This window comes from Fistularia commersonii, chromosome 30, assembly GCF_037954325.1.
Source record: "Fistularia commersonii isolate RoL2024-O1a breed Wild chromosome 30, RoL_Fcom_v1.0, whole genome shotgun sequence".
NCBI lineage: Eukaryota > Metazoa > Chordata > Actinopteri > Syngnathiformes > Fistulariidae > Fistularia > Fistularia commersonii.
In genome coordinates, this window is record NC_141313.1 from 2,470,468 (window position 1) to 2,485,167 (window position 14,700).

Consider the following 14,700-nt stretch of genomic DNA (forward strand, 5'->3'; position numbering starts at 1 on the left):
GATGGGAAGGCTAATACATGTTTGTGCTACAAGAAGAAAAAACGTCAGCGTCGATTGTCAAAGAGTACAATCTACGTCGGCGTTTTGATGCAAACACAGAGCTAAGTATGCTAGAGTTAGCCTTTGTCAGAATGTGTTCACGAAAACCGCATCCAAAAATACTGCAGCAGTGAATGCTAGCTTTGCAACAGAGCAACTAGTAAATATCATTTTTTACATTTATACAAATGCATACATCACTTTTTGGCTCCATTTATTTTACATTACATTCAGTGACATTTCTACCGTTACCGTTACATGTGGCCCTTTGAGGGCAACCGTGATGCTGATGAGTTTGACCTCCCCTGCATTAGATGAACCAGGCTTGATTTTATGTCCGCGCTGACGAAACCTCGATGTTTTATCGTTCCATCCGTACGTATCTTCATCCGCTTGTGACGACGGCGCCCACAACACCTGCTAACCTCAGGGTGCCACCAAATATTTTGATATGCTAATGCTCCCCGGTGTTCTGCAGCCCAACTGATCGGCTGCTCGGAGGAGGAGATGCCGGCGCAGACGACAACGCCGCCGCCGCCGCCGCCGAGCGAAGGTGATGGAGCAACACATGTGAGTACAAACCCCGGGGAGGCTACTTATTCAATCTGAAGGAAATCAACACATCCGGAGCTGGAGGGGGAGGGAGTTAATTCGTTTTTGAGCAGTATGGCTTCTTTATTAGGCCGAATTCACTTCGGCGAGGACAAGGTGGCACCGGACGTGCGCGATTCAGACGCCGGCTGTTGAATGCGTTAACGAACTCGCTTCCGCCGCATCGGCTCGGCTCATTAGCCCGTGTTTGGGCAGATTCGTCTTCTTGTCAGTCGGCCAGGTCACGCCACCGTAGCGTCGATGGTAAATACGAAGGGGTAAGGCAGGCCGGGGGGTTGGGGGGGGGGGTCACGTGCACGGCTGGCGCGCCAAATAACATCCGGCCCGTGGTAGAATATATTTCAATCAACCTGGAGAGCGTATTTCTCAGGCTAGGCTAAAGCTACCCGGAAGGGGGGGAACTGGACTTTGCAAGGCGATGACGAAATCGACCGAAAATGGAAGAGAGCTGCGCTTCCCGTGGAAAAATTGCTTCGTGATTCCCATTCGGAAATAAACAACCGCGCAACAAAAGAGGGCCCGCGGGCTCGGCGGTCACGAGTCGCGTTATAGAGTCGAGCGGTTTTATATCATCACGGATTTCGCTATCCGAACCACGACCCGTAATTCAGGCACACAAAGGCCATATCATTACAGGTAATCTTGGCACGAAGCTGAGGCCGGAGCCCTGGCGGTGCAGAGTCCATTGACTTCTTCCCCCTTATCTGCCTTCAAAGGAAAGCCAATTACTGGTCCGGGGGTTTTATTCGCGCGTTAAAAAGCTACTTAAAACCAAAGGGACTGAAAACGGCCTGGGAAAACTCACGCCGCTCCTCGGGATTTGTTTAAAATCTGCTGTCTGTCGGAAAAAAGTTCGGAAGGGGGAAGGAAACGCGCTGGACGGTTGGAGACAAAACCAATACGAGCAGGCAGCTCCGGGATTTAGAAGATTACGTCGCTAAGCTGAGTCCAACTGCTTCTCCGCCACCAGTCAAAACAACCCTGGCGATCCACAGCAATTTATTATGGGTACAGCATCAACAAGCGATTTAAGGAAAAAACAGGTGTTTTCGCTTAGAGTTCTTCTATTAATTGCACATAAAATGATCATAAAATGATCTCAGACCCCACCCACCCACCCTGGACCAGTGGCGTCAGGGGCTTAAAGATGGAGGAAATAAGTGACCTATAAAGAATATTGTATAATGTGTATCTTGTTATGAGGTTTTGTAAGAATGTGTGTGACTCTGTTAAGGAACCTGTTCTAATAAATGTTAAAAAAAAAAAAAACTGGGGATACATTATCCATCCCAGAAGTTCAAAAAAAAAAAAAAAACAACCCGAGCTCGCCGTCGATGTGGCCTTGAGGAGTTCGCCCTCGTGTTTTGGAGGTGCGGGAATAGGCGTGTAGGCGTGAGGCGCGTCCGCTGCGTTTTCACATCAAATCCGGTAAATACTCAGCCGTTCGGCGGCCATTTTTAAACAGCGAGACCCCCGGAAATGAGCGGCGCGCAGGAGGCGAGCTTCATTTCCAATGAACAGCTTGAGCCGGGAAATTCGCCTCTCTTGTCCGGGGCCTCGTGTGGAGACCGACGGGTCGGTATTGTCCGCTTGATACGGCGTCCCTTGACCGGATCCGGATGTTTCCAGTCAGTCGGTGCCTCTCGCCGCATCGCAAGCTAAATAATCTTCCTGCAACTGCAGGAAACATGATGGTAGTAAAATCCTTCCCTCCTGCACGGCATGTGAAGGCATACAATTGGAAAAGGTGCAAGTTAGGCTATGCAGTGTGTGTGTGTGTACGTCTTTGTCAAAAAAAAAAAAAACTCACTAACCCAAGCTTACTGTTCTGAATATTTCCTGTGCATTGTGTATTTGCAGTCCCTATGTCAAATGTAATGTAATAATGTCGCGACACGTTTACCGATCACTCGATTGTCCTTCTTTAAAAGCTTTTCTTGTGCGCAAAAAGCAAAAGCAATGCCCGGCAAGACTTTTTTTTTTTTTTTTTTTTGATTAGTATTCTTCCACGCCGGCTCCACGGTAGACGGAAAGTGCTTCCAGCCGAGGCTCCGGCAGCACCGCGGCTATAAACAAACATTTTTAACCTCCGTCTTATCGATAAGTCACCTCGGCTCGGTTCCGCCCGGCCCGTAAACCCTCCTGCGGGCCGTTTCTGGCACCACCTCCTGCTACAAGTGAATCATTTCTACTCTCCTCTTCCTCCCATTCGTGACTAAACACCTGATGACTAAAACCGCAGGAGATCCAGCTGGTGGATCCCGGCGGCGTCCTCCTCCCCGCTCATGCCGCTACGCAACGGCGGCGCTGGTAGTGCCCGTGTGAGTGGGAAGCCCTGACAAACCACCGCCCCGGATGATTCAACCCTCTTGGCACTTTAAGTTGCGCGTTATGCTCAGAGCGCGAGCCTCGCTTGTGGCTCGCCGACGACCGCCTGTCGCGGGCGCCGCGCCGAGTCACCGGCCACGACAGCCCGTATGCGCCAGGCGTCCCACGCCACGTGACTTGTCGCTCAAGTGACCGCCGTTTCGCCGGCGGTCTGGGACAGTGTGGGAGGAAGTGCGAAGGGAAGAATCATTAACTCCCCGCTGTGGCGTTTTCGTCGTCACGTCACTGGCGGGCTGATTAAAAAAAAACACTGTTATTTTCAGCCGCCGTTGGACGTTTCCATTTAAGTCTCCGGCAAAACAAAAACAACGGCTGATAGGATGAAGGAGGTTGCGTAAAAAAAGGAGGCTCGCTGTTAAACACGGTTCTTGTTTTTCACCGCCGTTTTGTTTTTAGACCGTTTCGGCGACACCCAAACCCGATTCGGCGGCCATCCGCCTCGACCGGCGGCAGCTCAGATTTTAATTTCAGCTTTTTTTTCGGCGCGGCGGTCACCCGGTTGGATCGTGAGGCGTCTCCATGACGACCGGCGTGAATCCACGTTCCATTCACCGCAAAATTAGAAATGCTTGAAATCAAAAGTCAAGCGTACATTTCGCCACCGCGTGTTTGGAGGTCGCTTCTGATCGGCAGGTGACGTGCGAAGTCAAGAACTTCCTGTGTTTGGCGTCTGCCATCACCGGTGAGGTCCGATATGCTCGTCAACTAAACGAGCCGCAAGTGATTTTTCCCGTTCTCCCGCGGCGAGCAGACGGCGGCCTCCGCTGATTGGAAACACTCGCAAATCTGCTGCAAACACACACTCATTCATCTTTTTTTTTTTTACAACGGGGGAAAGCTTGTGTTTACGGGAACCTCCGTCCTGAAAGATTATCCTTTTTCCAGCACCGCTGTTTCTGCGGTTCGTTGCCGTTCCCGAGATCACATGAGTTCATAAGTTATGCCCGGCGATGGACGCTCACCCAGGCGGGAATAAACACATTTATCAGTTCTTATCTCAAATTACTGTTTTATCGTGTGCGCCGACGTTACCCCCCCCCCCCCCGACAGCGTATCGTTTCACTTAAATGACGCGTCCGGTGGCCTGTTGGTGGTTTCTCAAAGTTATCTAAAAGATAAGAAAAGCCGATGGAAGCGACGTTTTAGCGCCCGGCGTCGCCGGACGTTTTTTTAGCGAAGTCCCTGTTAGCGCTGTCGCTACAGTGGCTAGCAGCAGCAGGAAGCAAGAAGGAGCACATCAGTCGTCCTTATTGTCAGGAAATACGCATCCAATCAGGCCGATATGTGTCAAGCTGTCTCGCCGGGTGTTTTTTTTTCCAGCCGCCCGTTAATATTTGCTTCCGAGGCCACTTGTCTTCCTTTGCTGTTAATCAAACAAAGATATGTTAATTTAAAAAAAGCCACCGGCAAGGCACAGAACGCGATGGTTGTCGATTGGATTGTTTTTTTTTTTTCGTTGTTGTTTTCCTGACAACATTTTGTTCTGCCGCGAGAGCAGGAAAGGTTAGTCGAAGCAAGACTGAGTATATGTGTGTGAATGAGAGGAACCCGAGTGGAACGATGAGGCTACAGGGAGCGGAGATCAAGAAGTTGGGGGATTTTTAAGTACTCGGTGTACAGTCCAGGGCGTAGAAGAGTGTGGAAAAGAGGTGAAGAAACGGGTTCAAGCAGGTCGGAATGGGTGGAGGAAAGTGTCAGGAGTAGGAAGAGATAGAAGAACATCAGCCAGAAGGAAAGGAAAGGTGGAGGAGACGGTGGTGAGATGATCCACAAACAGGGACGATGACCGAAAGATAGGAGGCCGAGCTGGAGATCGCAGAGATGAAGATGTTGAGGTTCTTTCTGGGAGTGACCAGGACGGAGAGGATCAGGAATGAGTCCATCAGAGGAACGGCACATGTTAGATGTTTCGAAGAGAAGGTCAGAGATGGTTGGGTCATGGACAGAGGAAGTGACTATATTAGTAGACGGATGCTGGAGTTGGAGGTCTAGAGCAGGGGTGGCCAAACTACGGCCCGCGGGCCACATCCGGCCCGTTGGCCTTTTTAATCCGGCCCGCCAAAGATCGGCACAGAATTCACACTTGATGGATGGGAATGATTGGACCAATGAATGCGGGAGCTCAAACAGGAGATTATTTCATTTTTGGAGCTACTTGAGAACACTTTCCTGCACAGATTAGCTCTGTGATTTAGCCTTTACCGTGGACATACTGACACACATGAGTGAACTGGACGTGAAGCTACAGGGGAAAAAAACGCTTTGTGCATGAAATGCAAATAAACTTCAGAGCCTTCAAAACTGAGCTGGTTTTATTTTCAAAGCAAATGTTAGAAAATAGTCAGACAAGTGTCAGATGAGTTCGATATGTACTGTTAACAAATGCGTTTTTTTTTTGCTTTTTTGATATGTATTGTATCTTGTGCTTCCGTTTGTCAGATTTTAAAAGTCAATGCAGCCCCTGAGCCAAAAAGTTTGCCCATCCCTGGTCTAGACAAAGACCTAAGACGTTTGATGGCCGCAGTGGGAGAGGATTTGAAGGTAGTTGGAGAAGATTCCTTGTTCATCTCCGGTCTTCTCCTGCATTCAGGGCAGGACCACGAATAGAAACGTGTCACCATTCGTTCTCAGTCTTGCACCAGGGCGGTTGAGGGTCTCCAAAGAGTTTGGACGGTGGGATGATCTCACCGAGACTCAAAGATCTCCTGGTGGAGTCGAACCAGAGACGCAAATGGCTGCGTCACCGCGCCGCCTCTCATTTTACTTCCGAAATGAAAATCTTTCCCGACGGCCCTCGAGGTGAATCATCTCCAGATATTGCTCGGCGCGATCGCTTTTATCGCCTCGTGTCTGAAAGTTTGACAGCGTCCTCAGAGAGATGTTTCGAGGGCCTCCGAAAACATCGTGGGTTGAGAGATTTCAGCGCCGGGTCTGTGTCGTCCTGATAACAGTCCTCGGGACGAACGTCTGATCTTCAAAAACAACAGAAAGGTGTGCACGTGGCGTGCGCGCACTCCTTTCTCCTGGACGGGATGTTTTGGCCCGACGTTACGACAGAATCAACAAGCTTCGCGCATCTAATGATGGAGGAAACAGAATTTCAGGGTCTGAAAAATAAATATTCAGGCGTAAAATTGCCATCATTTCGTACAGACAGGAGCACCGCGTGTGTGTGTGTGTGTGTGTGTGTGTGTGTGTCTGGAAATAGGCGGTAAATAAGACCAGCAGAACACACTCCGAGTGTTGCTGTCTGGATTGGCTTAATGAGTAAAATGACCGTCGCCGTTTTCGTGAAAACAAGCTAATTATCGGATTAAGCGACGATGAAGGATATGAGGTTTTAACTTGTCAGTCAAGAAAAGAAAAGCACTTTCTTCAACACCGAAGGAAGGCCCTAATATGATATGCTCACTCCAAACATGATATTGATTTTATTGCTCTCTATTTCTTTGTTGCAAAATCGGGAGTTCACTCACTCACTAATCTCACTTTTATTCTTCACTTATTTCATGGCCGTTACATGTCGCCCGTTGAGAACCGTCAACCAAATTTCTTGTATTTGCAAAATGACCTGCCGAATAAAGCGATTTTTCCGATTCTGAAAGTGCTCCGGTAGGACTCCAGCAGTGACGTGCAGTCATTAGAGGCAGGTGAGGCCGGGCCTCACCTGGCATCATGGAAAGGAAAAAAAAGTAAATAGAAAAAATAATTTGAATGGTTCATTTTATTAAGTGATTTGTACTATAAAGTTATTTTCAACCTTACTTCACATGTTTAGTCGTTTTTTTTTTTTTCCAAAATCGCTAAAAAAAAAATCACATTTAGTGTTTAAATATGAAGAAGAGCCGTGCGGTGACGCGGCAGCGAAGACACACTAAGTGAGGCACGCAGTGACGGTGCCTCACGCTAGGGGGCACCGGTGATCCCAGAGAGCCTTTTTTACTACTCAGCTACATAATAATAAAATTTGCGATAGCAAGCTACCGTAAACAGTTAGCAAGTTAAGTGCAGCCATCCAGTTATTTCTTCATCTTGCTTGGCTTTATTTCCAAAATGGAGGATTACATAGCTAAACTGAAAGAATTTTCTAAACTGGACTTTCAGTCGAAGCAGGAGATAATAAGTAAGGGGAGACAGGTGACGGCGCTAACGGATTTGCTTCAGACTAGGAGAAGGAAGACTCGAGTCGTACACATGAAAAGACTAGCCGTGTGGATGTCCAGTAAGAAAGCGCCTTTTCTGCTTTTCCTTCATTTTTTTCTCAACTTCTGACATTCAAACATGAGCGGTCGGCCGCTCGCATTCAAAGTCAAATCGCGCTAAAAACATTCGGGATGTCCAGGATAGATTTGGCTTTGAATGAACAGCAAAGACTCAACATTAGCATCCACAATGCTAAGCTAAAGGAAAACCGCATGGACTCCCTTTATAAGTAGAGATAAGAGATAATAACTTTTTTTTTTTAATGTGATTTTTCTATGCTACAGTTTGTATATGTGAAGATGCTGATATGATATTTTAAACAAAACATGTTAACCGCTGCCAATAAAATGGTGAATAAGCTACTCCGTAGGGTTCATATGTTTGTAAATCTGACAGATGACGTCAGTGCCTCAGCAACCATGAGCGGTGGGAGTTGTTGTCCCTGATGCTGAGCAGCTTCTTCAGCATCCTCCTCTCAGACGCCTCCACCAACGAGTCCAGATCAACTCCCAGGACGCTTTCTGATCAGCTTCTGTTAGCCTACAGCCCGGGACACCACAGCGTAGAGCAGGGGTGTCAAACTCAAGGACCGGGGGGCCGGATCAGGTCAACAAATGGGTTTAATCTGGCTTGCAAAGCTAAAAGAAAACCAGGTTTCAGGGGTGAAATGAACAATAGTTACATTGACAGAAGTTAATTTTCCATGATTTTACCAGTCCGACCCATTTGAGAATAGATTTTCTTCCATGTGGCCCTGAGCTAAAATTAGTTTGACACCCCAGGCGTAGACCCGACGGTGTGATCCAACATCTGCAGCATGGTTCTGCTGAGTCTCCTGACGAAGAAGAAGGCGGCTCTGACCTTTCTTGCGTACGGCATCTGTGATTTTTGTCCATCGTCTACATCAGGGGTGCTCACACTTTTTCAGCAACTTATATAATGACCAAGTCAAAATGATCCGGCCACATCAAAAATGCTAAAACATGTACAATGTATGTGGAAGTACCTAGCATAACTGCATGACCCAATATTACACTACACAAATTAATTACCGGATTTTCCGGACTATCGCGCGCACCTCAATATTAGCCGCCCCGGCTAGCCGGTCGCTATCTCGGGCTTCCTCCTGCGTACTAAAACCGTCAAAGTCGTCTTCTTCGGTGTCGGAGTTGAACGGACTCCGAGTTTTTCGGTCATTTCATCGGTCCGATGTGACGAGGATAAACATTTTAGTGGCGTGAAGCTCGTTAGCCCGGCCCAAAAAATCCATATATTAGCCGCATCGTTGTTTAAGTGAAAAGTCGCGGCTTATCGTCCGGAAATTACAGTATGTACATTTTTTGTCATCACCCAAGTTCACCGCATCGTTCGAACAGTAGCTGCTTCCAGCCGGCCTTAATAACCCAAAACGATGCTTTTTTTCGCTTTTGAAGTTTGTTGTGTGAAAAGTAGCTGCTGTCCAGACAACTGGGATTTTAGTTCCTTCACCTTTCTCTTTGCTCCCTTTTCGGAAGGGCGTCCGTGTCGTATTTTCCACGAACGGTCCGAAAATCCCGCTCCTTCTTTGGTATCGCGATGGGCGGATGAGGCAAACGCGCCTCGAAAAAAAAGTTCTCCACCCATTCCGGATGTAAGTGATACGTTTATGTCTTCTTATTTGGTCCAGCACCCCCAACTAGCTTTAAAGTTTAAGAGAAAAAAAACAAGGGCTAAAAATTGGAGGTAACTTGTCGACTAGCTTGTTCGTTGCTGCACTTCGAGACGTTGTTTGTGCACGCGAGTGACCTCACTGTCAGGAAAAAAATCATCTGATCGGCCGCCTTGTATATCAATTATCAATCAAGTGACGAGATGAACAACAGGCTGCCGTCTTTTTTTTTTTTCTTTAATGTCATGCAATCTACCAGTATTACCTTTTGACCTGGTCCACATGGACGCCAAGGTACCCATCGACGGAGACGGGGTTCTGACAGGTTCCACCGCCAACTCCTTTGCAACGAGAGCTCCCGGCTCGGAGAATGTTCAGGATAAAAATAAGAATAAATAGACCGACAAGTTGTATATGAAGGGTGATACGCCGCTCCGATGACTCGCCCTGTCCGAGCGTCAGGTTTTCAGCAAATAAGGGACGATGTTGAAAAAACAACTCCCAGCTGAGATGCTCTAATCCGTTACTGCGCTACTTCGCATTGACACTTTGCTCATTATTTATTCCTATAAATTGGTAAATATAAGAGCCTTTTTTTTTTTTTTTTTTTTTTTTTTCAGATAATACCCTTTACTTTATTTAGGCTCTCCTTTCCGTCAGACTGTATAACAGCACAAGAATCTGTGCTAACAGAGCCTCACTATCTCACCCATTGACGATGGTCTATTTTATCCTTGTTGGTTTCATCCTGTTTTTTTTGTTTATTTTATTTTTGTCATCGCTATCGTCACTGTTTGTGTTGTCGTTTTGGTCGTCTATCTTTACCCTCACACGTTTTTTTTTTTTTCATTCCGTTGTCCATGTTGTTGTTGTTCTCTCTGCTGTCTATTTATTATGGATGTCTTTTGCTATCTTCTAATTGTCTCTCTGTTTCTATTCATATTTACTGACACAGACTTGCACTGCTGTGACAAAAGAATTAAGAATCAATCAATAATGAATTTAGAACTTAATTTTGTATAAATGATTACATACAAAATAATGTCAGTACATCATGAATGATTGATTTTAAAGTTGAAAGAAAATGGCAAAAAAATGTGAATATTTAAATAGCAATTTTCTTTTGTTTCAATTTACATTATACCTAGTTGGCTCATGCATAAAAATTAAATGAAATTAAATAAATAATCAGTTCTTGAACAGGTTCCTTACGGTTTCGATTCTCCCCCCTCCAAGGGGAAGCAATGTATGATTTTTGTGATTATTTTTTTTTTTTTTTTTTTACACAATCCGTGCAGAAATTAATGCAGTCTGAAAGTGAATCTGTGTCACGTGTGTCAAACTCAAGGCCCGCGGGTCAAATGTGGCCCGCCAAGCCACTTTATGTGGACATCTTAAAAGGTCTGATTGTGTTAAAATAAATCAGACGCGTGCATTGACCATAAACTACATTTCCCACAATTCATGTAAAATCTATTTAGACATTTTGACACCAAACACAGAGCTGACTATGCTAAAGTTAGCCTTCCTGATAAACAACAAATTGATTTTGATATGAAACGATATCTTTCGCTTCATGCGGACCAAGTTGCGATGCTGCTTCTTTAACGTTAGCATTCGGCAGGTCCAGGGTTTTCATCCGCTACAAACTGTCCGCTACTAAATTTTTAATCGCTATAGTTGCTACTTTAAGGAGAAGCGCAAGAGCAAAAGCTATGACAAATGAGACTATATGGGAAAAAGCAAAAGAATGCACAGGAGTGATCTCACCTTAAATGCAGCAAACCTCTCCAAACGACAAAAACATCTTGGATGCTGAAAAAACTACTGGATGATTTTAGGCGGGTTTGGCGACCTTTACCACTCAAAGAGCCATTTCATTTCTGCACAGCAAAAAAATATGAAATTTATAATGAATTTTTAGGTTTTTTTTGCTTGTATGCTATGTGTAAACAAGATGTGTGTTGCATGTTTTTAAATGCAGAGAAAACCAAATTTAATTTCTGCATGCGACAAAACATTTTCAACTCCCAAAAAAAAAAAGGGGTTGAGGGATACTTTTATGCAAAATACTCCGTGTCTATTTGAGTCCTTCTTGTATTTATGACCAAAAAAAAAAAACTTGAATTATCCACCGGCAGCGGACTAAAAGCACACACTGAACACATTTTATTTTTATTTATTTTCTATTTTATTTATTTTACAAGATCACCAGTATCTTCAAATTTAGAATAACATTTTAATCATAATTATAATAATAAATCTAATAATAATAAATAATAAATGCATTTTAATTAATACTCCAGAGCCTGTACTAACATTTTAATTAAATACTTGTTAATTTTTTTTAAAAAGACGCAGGGCGCTGCATCGAAGAGCCGCCGGTTGCCGACCCCTGGTGTAGAAATTCAGCTCTGTGTGACTTTGCTGCAGTGCCAGTTGTTTCGCTTTTCCCACCGGTTCCCCTCTCTGACCTGATTTTTTTTTTAAATGAACCTAAAATGTTTATCTCTGAAATAATTAGCTTCGGCGTCCGAGCGCCAGAGGCCCGGCGGCGATCTGACCGCCTGGTTGAAGTTGTATTCTGACATAATATCCTCCGCCTCGGGCACCGGAAACGGGGACGAGACGTGCGCGCACATTATAACCAACAGCTGAGATGAAAAAAAGGCAAGTGTGTGTTCCCGCGGCAGTCTTGTTTTCTTTGAGATCAAATAAATACAAGCCGGGGATCGGCGTGAGCCTCCCCGCCCTCCCTCGTCGGTCAAAACGGAGACCGAATCCTCGATTCTGTCCGACTGTGTTTTTGTTTCGAGCTGCTGTTCAAATACAAATCTCCCCCTCGAGTGTTTCGCCTCCCCGAAACAAACCCTCTCCTGCAGGAAAAAGACGCTCCGGCGTTGATTCATCATCTGACGGGAGCGGCGGAATATTGAACAGCTGTTGTTGTTGTTTTTGTTTTGTGTTTGACGATTGTGAGGTCCTTCAGAGAAATCTGAAAGTGTTCCCCGGAAAAGAAAAACCTAGATACGGAGAAGCGGTTTGAAATTGTCTCGGCGTTTGTCCTTGCATTGTATTAGAATGGATGAAAAAAAAAAAAAAAAAAGAGAGAAAGTACAAACAAGCCCATCATTTTCTCTGCATCGCTCTCTGCAAGCGGAGGAGAGAGAGAGGAAAAAAAAAAAAAAAAGAATTTATTTCCGGGAAGCCCAAATATGGCCAGACATGGATGAGGTGTGCAATAGATGAGTCATCCGTCAGACTCCCACTCTCCTCGGACTTACATGTGAGCAAGACGGCGAGAGATAGAAAACCGTGTGACACCTTCCAGCGAACAAAAGGCATGGAAGCAGCTGCAGAGACGCCGCCGTGCAGACCTGCAGATTCGGGGTTCGGGGTGCCCCTCCTTCCCCTCCCTCCCCTCCCCTCCCTCCGGCTGCAACCGGCCTTTGTCTTGATCCGCCGGACGCCGAAAACGCTTTGCTTTCAGCTTTGAGCATTCAAATGAAGGGAAAATAAGACGGTGAAAGCGTCTGTTTTTTCTTAGTTCCCTTTTTAAACATGTGTTTGTGCACGCGTGCGTCGACAAGCAGAGCAGATAAATTCATATTAAATCCAAATTTAGCAGGTTTGTGCAGATTGTTTTTTGGGGTAACGGCATCATAGATACGCGGGTGGAAAAAACATAAGATAAAATGAATAAATCGGGGCTCAGATCCGAAGAGACGATTGAATCCGATCCGCGTGAAACCTGTGACCCCAAGAAAAGATGGGGTTCCTCCTCCCGACAGAACCGACCGCACGACGTTCCGTGCAGGCCGGCGAAAAACCAAACCGCTTCGGAACCGGAGCCCTTTTAAAGAACAGGTTTGACGTAACCGTGCGACTCTCGAACTCTCCAAAACGGCGTTTTTTCAAATTTCAGTTTCAACTGAAATGCGCAAGTAGGGTTTTACTTTTTCCTCTAAACGGCGGCCGCTTTGAAAAGGCTGATTGAGAAGCGGGAGCGACAAGACAAACAAAAATAACCAGCTGAAATTAGCCCTGGTTTAATCAGCGTCCTCCTGTTCTGAAAATCACTAAAGGAAGCTCATCAACGTCTCCGCCTTAAGGCTTCGGGCTGCTTTATTTATTCAAAAACAAAATTCCGTCCGTCTGCGACGCTCCTTGAAGGAGCTTCGCCGCCAAAAAGAGGGAAGACGAAAAAGACGAAGAACAAAATGGCAGCGGCGCCACACAAACCGCACGTGTATCAACCGAGTTATCGGCAATCATCGACAAAAAGCTCGGAGAAAGTATTAGCCATCCTCACATTACTAATACTGACTCATAATTATTTGAAAAATGGCTAATTCTGCAGGAAACTTGTGTAAGGATGGCTGCGGCTTCCTGCCCGAGCTTGTCATCCTTCTGTGTTCAGATGTTATCAAAGAAAAGTGAAGCAGGACCGTGAGTCACCGCGTCAAGGCTGCCGCGGCTCGGGCTAATCGACAGGTACCTCCATCTATGTATTTCCTGCCCCCTCCCGTCCGTGGTCGGACACCTGGTGTCGCAGAGAGGGCGTCCAGGGCGCCGCTCTCTGCCAGAGCGCCGCCACGCTACATGCCCACATCTCGTTCTGTTTATTAAATCAGCACCACCTGTCCTGCGGATGCCTAACGAATCCAAGACGATGACTAACGGAGCCTTGTTTTTGTTGTCGCCTCTTTACAAGAGGGAAGCCTCCGCGGTATTAAAAGCAACGCGAGCCCACGGAGACGAAACGCCGTCCCGACACATCTTGGGTTTAAAGCTGCTTTTCCGACTGCGTGCCGGACGTCCCGCGGAGGCTTCGTCTCCGTCTCGCGAACGAACTTTCGCGCAAACCGCTGAACATAACGGCGTGTCTGCTTTTTATAATTTTCAGCTTTTTGAAATCCCTTCGGCTAGAAGGGAATCGTTTCAGGCCCATTTCGTGTCCTTATCGATCACGGAAGAGGCCCGGGTGCAGAGCCGAGGCGGGAGATAAATGGAAGACGAAGAAAATGACAGTTTTATCAGCGGTTGATGAGTGCGGGCCATCGATTCAGAACAGTTAGACCCCTTCCTGTGTCTGTCTCCTGAACAAGAAGATGCATGTAAAGATAATTCCGGGTATAAGTTTTCATCTGAGGTTCGCGATGTAAACGAAGGCTGGACGTGATCAGAAGCACGGTGACGTGTTTTTTTGGAGGTTGTGAGCTTCTCTTTTAGCCGCCACGCCGTCGTAATATTGATTTTTGGTCGTTTTCGCCGCCGGCGTGTTTTCTAATCCGTCTCGTTGTCGGAGTCGGACGCACTCGTAACGCGGCGGCCGATTGGTAGAAAGTACCGTCATTTCCAGACTTTTTTCACGTAAACAACGATGCGGCTAATATATGGACTTTTTTTTGGGAGGGGGACGCTAACGAGCTTCACGCCGCTAAAACGTTTATCCTCGTCTCATCGGACCGATGAAATAACCGGGAAATTCTGAGTCCGTTCAACTCCGACACCGAAGAAGACGACTTTGACGGTTTTAGTGCCCAAGAGGAAGCCCGAGATAGCCATCGGCTAGCCGGTGCGGCTTATATTGAGGTGCGCTCGATAGTCCGGAAATTACGGTAAATTAAACCCAATGACGAGGTTTTTTTTTTAAATCCTTTGAAATTAACATCCATCTTAGATCAGATAAACTTTATTGATCTCCGTGGGGGAAATTCTTTTGTCCCAGCAGCGCAACTGCGTCAATAAGTATGAATATAAATAGATAATTAGAAGAGAAATTAGAAAATAGCTCAAGACATCCACAA